The following is a 7,430-nucleotide window of genomic DNA, read 5'->3' as shown; positions in this document are numbered from 1 at the left end:
GTGGGACTAATGTAGACCGTGCTGTATTTCTGATGGTACAGAGTCTGTGCTTCTGGTTGTGGACAGTCAATCATTGATTAGCTTAAGATAGGAATTGATGGTTTTCTGAAGAATATCTTATCAAAATTTATATGTGTGAACTTCTAATATCTTCTGAAAATATGTCAATGGCAAAAGTAAGAGAAAAATGAGCAATTTTCTTACAGTCTATTACCAAATAATTGAGGACCCGGAAATAGCAGAACAATGGAACAAATATTTCACTTATGCTTTCACAGAAGAAAACAAAGCAAAGAAGAAAATTTCCTAGCAATACGAGGGAACTTTAGTCTGATGAGAAAAAGGGAATAGAATGAAATTTGCAACTAAGAGTTTTAGAGGAAGTATTGGATTGAAATTAATGAGCATAGACAAAGGGAACCGAGATTTAAGAAATGGGAATCATATTTAACAAAGTGGCTTTTCGCAAAATTATGGAGAAGGCATCAATGCAATACGATTGAAATCGCAGAAAGATTTCTGATAAAGCCCCAACGTTTTGTGCAAATTCGAATCCTATAGGACTGGGGCTAATATATGTTCATGGTTTTAGAATGGGACAGCTGGTAGGAAACACAGAGTAGGAATAAAACCATGATTGTTGAATGGATGGCTTGGAGGATATAACAAGGATTGTTAATCCCAATACACATCATATCTTTGGATGAGGGTCTCAAATGCAATATTCCCAAGTCTACTGACAGCACTAAATGATGTCAGCTTGTGAGGATCACTGTATGGGAAAAACTGCATTGAGAAGACATTCGGCCATGAATTAGCATGGGGAAAGCTCAATGTGTTGAATCACCTCCTGCTTTCCTGACGTTTCTGTGCAGTCTGTGGGAGTAGAGTTTGGGGCAACTGAGCCTGTATTCCATGGGCTTTAGGAAAATGAGTGGAGATCTCATTGAAATACATAAAACTCTGACAGGGCGAGACAAATTGGAAGCAGGGATGATAATTCCCCAGGCTGGGGTGCACTAAACAAGGGACTACAGCAATATTGCATTTAATAAATTCGTGTTATCGGAGTACTGCTTGTATATTGAATTGATGGACCGAAGGGATTACAGCAGTTCCTATTTTATAAATCACAATCTTTAAACATATTCAGAGAAATGATCACTGTATGGGAAAAACTGCATTGAGAAGACGTTCGGCCATGAATTAGCATGGGGAAAGCTCAATGTGTTGAATCACCTCCTTCTTTCCCGACGTTTCTGTGCAGTCTGTGGGAAAGCGCTGTAAAAGTTGTCATAAGCGCTCAGCTGATAGGAAGGAGGCCTCTGCAGTTTCAAGAGGACTGTGTTTTCCATTCCCTTTTCTGATACTGAGACTGGGGCCGGGTGTTCTGTCCGGTTATATCCTTTAAGACGTTGGAGCAGTTTGGTACAATAGAGTGTCTGGCTTGGCCGATTCAGAGACCATTGAAACAATTATCAAATGTCTGTGTGTCTGTAGTCAGTTTTAGGCCAGATCAGGAAAGCACGGAGATTCACTTCCTGGAAGTGGATTGGTCAAGAAAATCAATGTTTACAATCATCATTGGAAAAAAGATCGCTATTACTGACACCAAATTTTAGGTCTCGATATTTTATTAACTTTAACTTCCATCAGCTGCCAGATCATTAGCCTTGTCTGGATTAGTAATCCAGTGACATTTCCACAACAGCACCATCCCCACATGGGGACCTATCAGAAAGCACACTGAACAGGTTATTTCTGTGCTGCTTTGCAGCTATGTCAAAAAGTCCTCTCACCAATTTGACTGTCGTGATGGCACTGAATGGGGTGGTAAATGGTCAGATTTTAGTTATTCCCCTCTTAGGGGATTGGACATAGTTGAGTAATTTTCCACATTGTCAGGGAGATGTCAGAATTGGAGCTGGAATGAAACAGCTTCCTCAGGGACACGGCTTTTGTGCAGCACAAGTCTTTGGTTCTATTGCAGGACTGGTGTCAGGGCTCATTGCTTTTGCCGTTTCTATTGTGTTCAGCTATTTCTTCATGTCAAGTGCAGCGAATCGAATTGATTGAAAACTGACATCTGCGATTCTGTGGTATCATGATGAGGATGAGGTGCGCCATCCACTCAACAATGTTTCATCTGTAATGCCATCTTCTGTGTTCAAAGTGAATGTGTTTCCCTTCGTTTTTCTCCCTCACCATGATTAAGATGTTTGTAGTGTCATTGACGCCAGTCCTATGCAGTTTCAGAATCAAGGACCTTGTCACCATGCATTATTGGCCCGTCCCCAGTGTACGGCGCTTCAGGTTGGATGGGATGTTTGAGCATCTTTGACATACTTCTTTGGAAATTGTTCAAAAACAGAAATTGTTGAAGAAACTTCAGACGATGTTGCAGCATCTTTTGAAGTGAATGCAGAGTGAAACGTTCAGGTCCGGTGACCCTCTACAAAGCTCCCAGTTTCTCCAGCAATTTTTCTATTTTTATTTGCCGCATCCATAGTTATTTGTTCTGTTCCTATTCATTTCTGGAGAAACTCAGCAGGTCTGTCTGCATCTGCAGAGACAGATAAACAAAGTTAGCGTTTCAAGCCCCGTGTGGCACTTCTTCAGAACTGAAAAGGATCGGAAACTGGGATTTTTGATCCCTTGTCAGAGGTGGGGGATGGGTGACAGGGAAAAGAGGGTGTGGCAAAGAGAAGCGGGCTTTAAGCACTGGTGAACGAGAAAATGATATAAAATGGGTGTAAATTAAGACGTGGCTGGGGGAAAGGGATTATCTCTATTGAGTACAAGGTAAAGATGATACAATCACACAAGGTCTAAGGGAGGCCAGGAGGGAGAATGTTGACTGTGTGGCATTATATAGACCTGGCCTTAACTACGTTTTCACTGTCGAGATCATCAGAACTTTTAGACAAAGGACTTCAGGTGTTTGACTTCTTATTGGCACTAGTAAACGTTTCTTGCTGTCTTGGTATTGTAATACGGAGAAAAATAAATAACAGCATGAAGTTTGGGCTGGGTATTGCTTTACTGTCATGTTTAATATAGTTTCAAATTTGCAGTGTGTATCCTTAAGTGCTTGTTCTTGAATTTAGTATCAGACGGAGTGTAGACGGTTGAGGGGTGACATTACAGAAGATTATAAAATCATGAGTGGCATGGATGGGGTGAATAGCCAAGGCCTTTTCCACGGGATGGGGGAGTTCAAACATAGAGGGGATAGTTTTAAGGTTAAAGAGGGAATATATAAAAGTAACGAAGGAGCAACAATTTTACACAGAGGGTGGTTTGGGTATGGAATGAGCTGCCAGAGGAAGAATGGTAGATGTGTATACAGCTACAACATTTGAAACTCATTTGGACAAACATATGAATGGGAAACATTTCGAGGCATATGGGACAAATGAAAGCAGGTGGGAAGAGCTTAATTTGGAAAACTTGGCCAGCACGGACATTTAGAAAAGCTTCACGCAGAGTCAGTGTGGTTTTCTGAAAGGGAAATTATATTTTGCCCTGTAAAATCATGCAAAGTATTTCTGGAGATGCCTGAGAATGTAACAAGCGGACATGATAAAGAGGATCTGGTAGACATCAGGCTTTCCAGATATTTTCCACAAGGTATTAAAATAAAAGTTCTTACATAAGTCAGAAGTTCGTAGGATGACGGATAATATAGTAACGTGGGATGATGATTGGTTAACACATGGAAAACGGGGAGTCAGGATTAATTGATCTTCATGATCAAGGTATATCTGCTGGAGTACACAAATATCAGCCCAATGACATCAGTCATTCACAGTCTATACTGATAGTCCCATGGCGGGAGCTGAGTGTAATACACATCCGAGGTTGTGAATGACTCTGAGAATCAGAAGGCAGACTGTTATTTAATGAAGAGGACTTCCAGAAAAGGAGCAGTACAAAGGAATTGGAGTGTTCCTGTGTATGAAACATAAAGCCAGCATGCTGACGCAGCAAGTAACTAGGTTGGTTCATTAGACGGCTTCCTGGGCCGAAAGGAATGAGTTATTGAGAACCTCTAAGATCGTGAGACGATTATTCATTGGGGTTTAAATGGATGAGGAGTGATACTGCTGAAAAATACAAGACACAGAAGGGGTTTGAGAAGGTCGATATTGACAGTTGTTTCCACTCCTGGGTGGAGTCTCAAACTCGAGGATATAGATACCGAATATGGAACATCGATTTCAATCTGAGACACAGAGTGATGCCTTTTCTCGGAAGATAGTGATTGCCTGGAATTCCCTAACCCAGAGATGTATGGTGGGATACACGGAGTCGGCAAGAAAGTGGAGTTGAGCCCTGGAGTAGATTAGACACGTAAATATTAAATTACAGGGCTGGCTTGAGGGATGGAATGACCTACCCCTGTTCCCATTTATTCATTTCACATGTTTTGCTTTTGGAAGGTAACTGATTATTTTTCTGGAGGTTGTGTTGCACAATGCTGCATTCAGGGAGAACAGAGGATTTGTTTGAGTTAACCCTGGGTGATGTATGGGGGCAGTATTCCCAGCGTATCTGGGTCTGTAACATGACACATAACTGGAGCAGAAGTTACAGAGAAGGGAAGCCTGGGAACAGGGATTGGGGATTCACTTCCTGACCCAGCCAGGATTTTTCAAACACATTTCCCAAACTACACCAAACCATCAGAGTTGCCTGGATTTGCCACCATTTAGCAGGTCGGAAGGGCTCAATGGAACATCAGAACACAGGGATGAGGGACACAAAAGGGCCATTCGGCCATTTGACACTCCTCCACCAGTAAATGAGGTCATGGCTCATCTCATTATGGTCCCAGCTGCACTTTTCTCTCCTTGCACCATTATCCCTGATTCACCTGTCATGGAAAATCAGACGAAGTCAGCCTCAATATAATATAAAGATTCAGCCATCCCAAACTTCTGGGAAAGAGAATTCGGACTTGAATGAATTCCCACTTAGGGAATTTCTCCTAATTCTTGCTATGACTGAGGATGGGGGTGTCACTGTTTCCTTTTCTAGTCCAACTCCTCTACTGCTGGCAGCAAATTTCAAATGTAACCACTTTGGTGATATGGCCGATGATAAAGGTCTCAGACTGGATCAGGTTCAGTGATAGGGAACAAGTCAGGCAGATTTCTTTAGTCACCCACAAGTAAGTAATAGAACTAACGGATGTGCATGGTGAATCTGTGATTAGCACTGCTACCTCCCATCACCAAGGAGCTGGGTTCAGTTCCCACCTCGGGCGACGCTGTGTGGAGTTTGGGCATTCAATATGCAGATATCTGTGTAGGTTTCCTCACAATACTCCAATTTCCTCCCACAGTCCAAAGATATGCATCTTACAGTGGATTGGCCATGCTAAAAAAATGCCCATGGTGCCTGGGATGTGAAGGTGAGATAGGTTAGTCATGGGAATGCGGGGTTACGTGGATAGGGAAAGGGAGGCAGGTCCGGGGGATGCTGTTCGGAGGGTCAGTGTGGACTTGATGGAATGGATATCTGCTTCCACACTGCAGAGATTCTATAAAAATTACAAGAAATTTGGACAATACTCAGTGAGTATCTATCTGATCCACTCTCCTCTAGGTCTTGTATGTTTCAATAAGACCACCTCTCATGCCATGAATAACCTGTTAAAGCCTCCATAATATAAGGCCCTCATCCCTGGAATACTTGAAGTGAAACATCTCCGAACTGCTTCCAATATAATTATATCCTTTCTCAGATAAGGAGACAAAGAAAAATTAATCGCAAACTCAATTCTTGAGGTTTAGTTTTGTTTCCTCATTATAAGTCTTTGTAACTTTCTTCCCCACAGAGCATTGGAGGCAGAGATATTGAATATTTTTGAGGCACAGAAGTTTCATAAATAACAACGGAGAGGAAGATTATCGGGGATTGGCAGGAATGTGCTGTGTGGGGCAAAATGTACACAATGGTACCAAATGACAGAGCTCCAGAACATCCATTAATATAATGCAAAACAAAATGATAACATGATAAAATGTTAAGGGGGAATCCAAGATGGCCACGATCCAGAAGGTCTGTTTTGCTGGGCTCTGTATCATAGCACGTGCAAAATGGTGCTCTCAACCACTCCATTCCAGCCATTCACTTAAAATTCAACACGAAAAGAGCAATAGAATCTTTACTAATCCTGTTTTATCAAGTGGAAATGACAAAACACGGGAAAGGACCGAGTAAGTCCCAACACACGGTGCACCCGCCAGAAGCATCAAGCAGACCTGAGACCGCTGCCGCAAACAACTCTGCTCGTTCCATGGACCCAGTTACTCACCAGGCCTTGGTCACTGAGTTCACCAAGTTATGTGAAATGATTGAAGGCATGATTGAAGAAAAGTTCTACAGTAGGCTAGAGCCGTTTTCAGCCGTGCTCCAAATACATGACTTGAAAGCCTTTGAAACAGGATGGATGGGTGTGAGTGCCGATCTGCAGTGGCAGAGACTACAACTGATTTCTCCAAGGAGCGGATGTTCGTCCTTGAAACCTTAACTGAACAAGACCACCACCTTGAGAACAGGGGTAGGATGAAGAATGTTCACGTCGTTGGTCTTCTGGACCAGACGGCAGGTGGTCAGCCAGTGAGTATTTTTGAGAACTGGCTGCCGCGATTCCTTCACTTCGAAACTGAAGAGGGACGGGTGAAGAGTGAGACAGTTCATCGGGTTATGGCGCGGAGGTCAGACTCAGACCAACGCCTTCGCCCTGTCCTTGAGCGATTACATAGTTATAGGGACAAACAAAGACTGGTGAAAGCTTCCAGAACCCAGGGGAAAGATCGATGGCTTTAATTCACCAGAGCTCCAGGATTATGATCCTTCAGGACATTTCAGCAGCGGCTATTCAAGAAAGAAAATATTTTGATGATATCAAGAGAAGGGTAAGGGAATTCGGGTTTCAGTATTCCTTATGGTTCCCAGCGGTGCTCCGTATTGCTTTGAATGATCTGTGAACCCGTCTGACTCTCCAGAGAAAGCGAACACTTTGTGGATATTTTAAAGTAAGCTGGATGTTTAGACAATCATGTTTCTCTCTTAAAGAAATTTTGTTGGATTTTTCTGGTAGTAACCAGTGCTAAGTTATAGTCGGGATGGGTAGAGAGTACTCAATTTTATTTTCTTCTTTAATATTACTACTCATTTTCTCTTTCTTTGCTAAGTGCCCACCGGCAGTTCAAGCCGAATTTTTGTTGTTAAATGCCCTGGATGCCATATTGGTAACGGGCAGAAGATAAAGTTTTGTGATATGTAAGCGTCCCCGTGGGCGGGGCTGGTTTGGCGGTAAATTACCCTATCAAGTGTCATTGGCACTTTGGTCTTTGTTTCGTTCTTCGGTTTTTTTATGTGTTTACCTTTGGAAAGTTTGTGAGAGCTGGTTATGTGTA

This window comes from Hemiscyllium ocellatum, unplaced genomic scaffold (assembly GCF_020745735.1).
Source record: "Hemiscyllium ocellatum isolate sHemOce1 unplaced genomic scaffold, sHemOce1.pat.X.cur. scaffold_212_pat_ctg1, whole genome shotgun sequence".
NCBI classification, from domain to species: Eukaryota; Metazoa; Chordata; class Chondrichthyes; order Orectolobiformes; family Hemiscylliidae; genus Hemiscyllium; species Hemiscyllium ocellatum.
Note: the sequence above shows the minus strand (reverse complement) of the source record.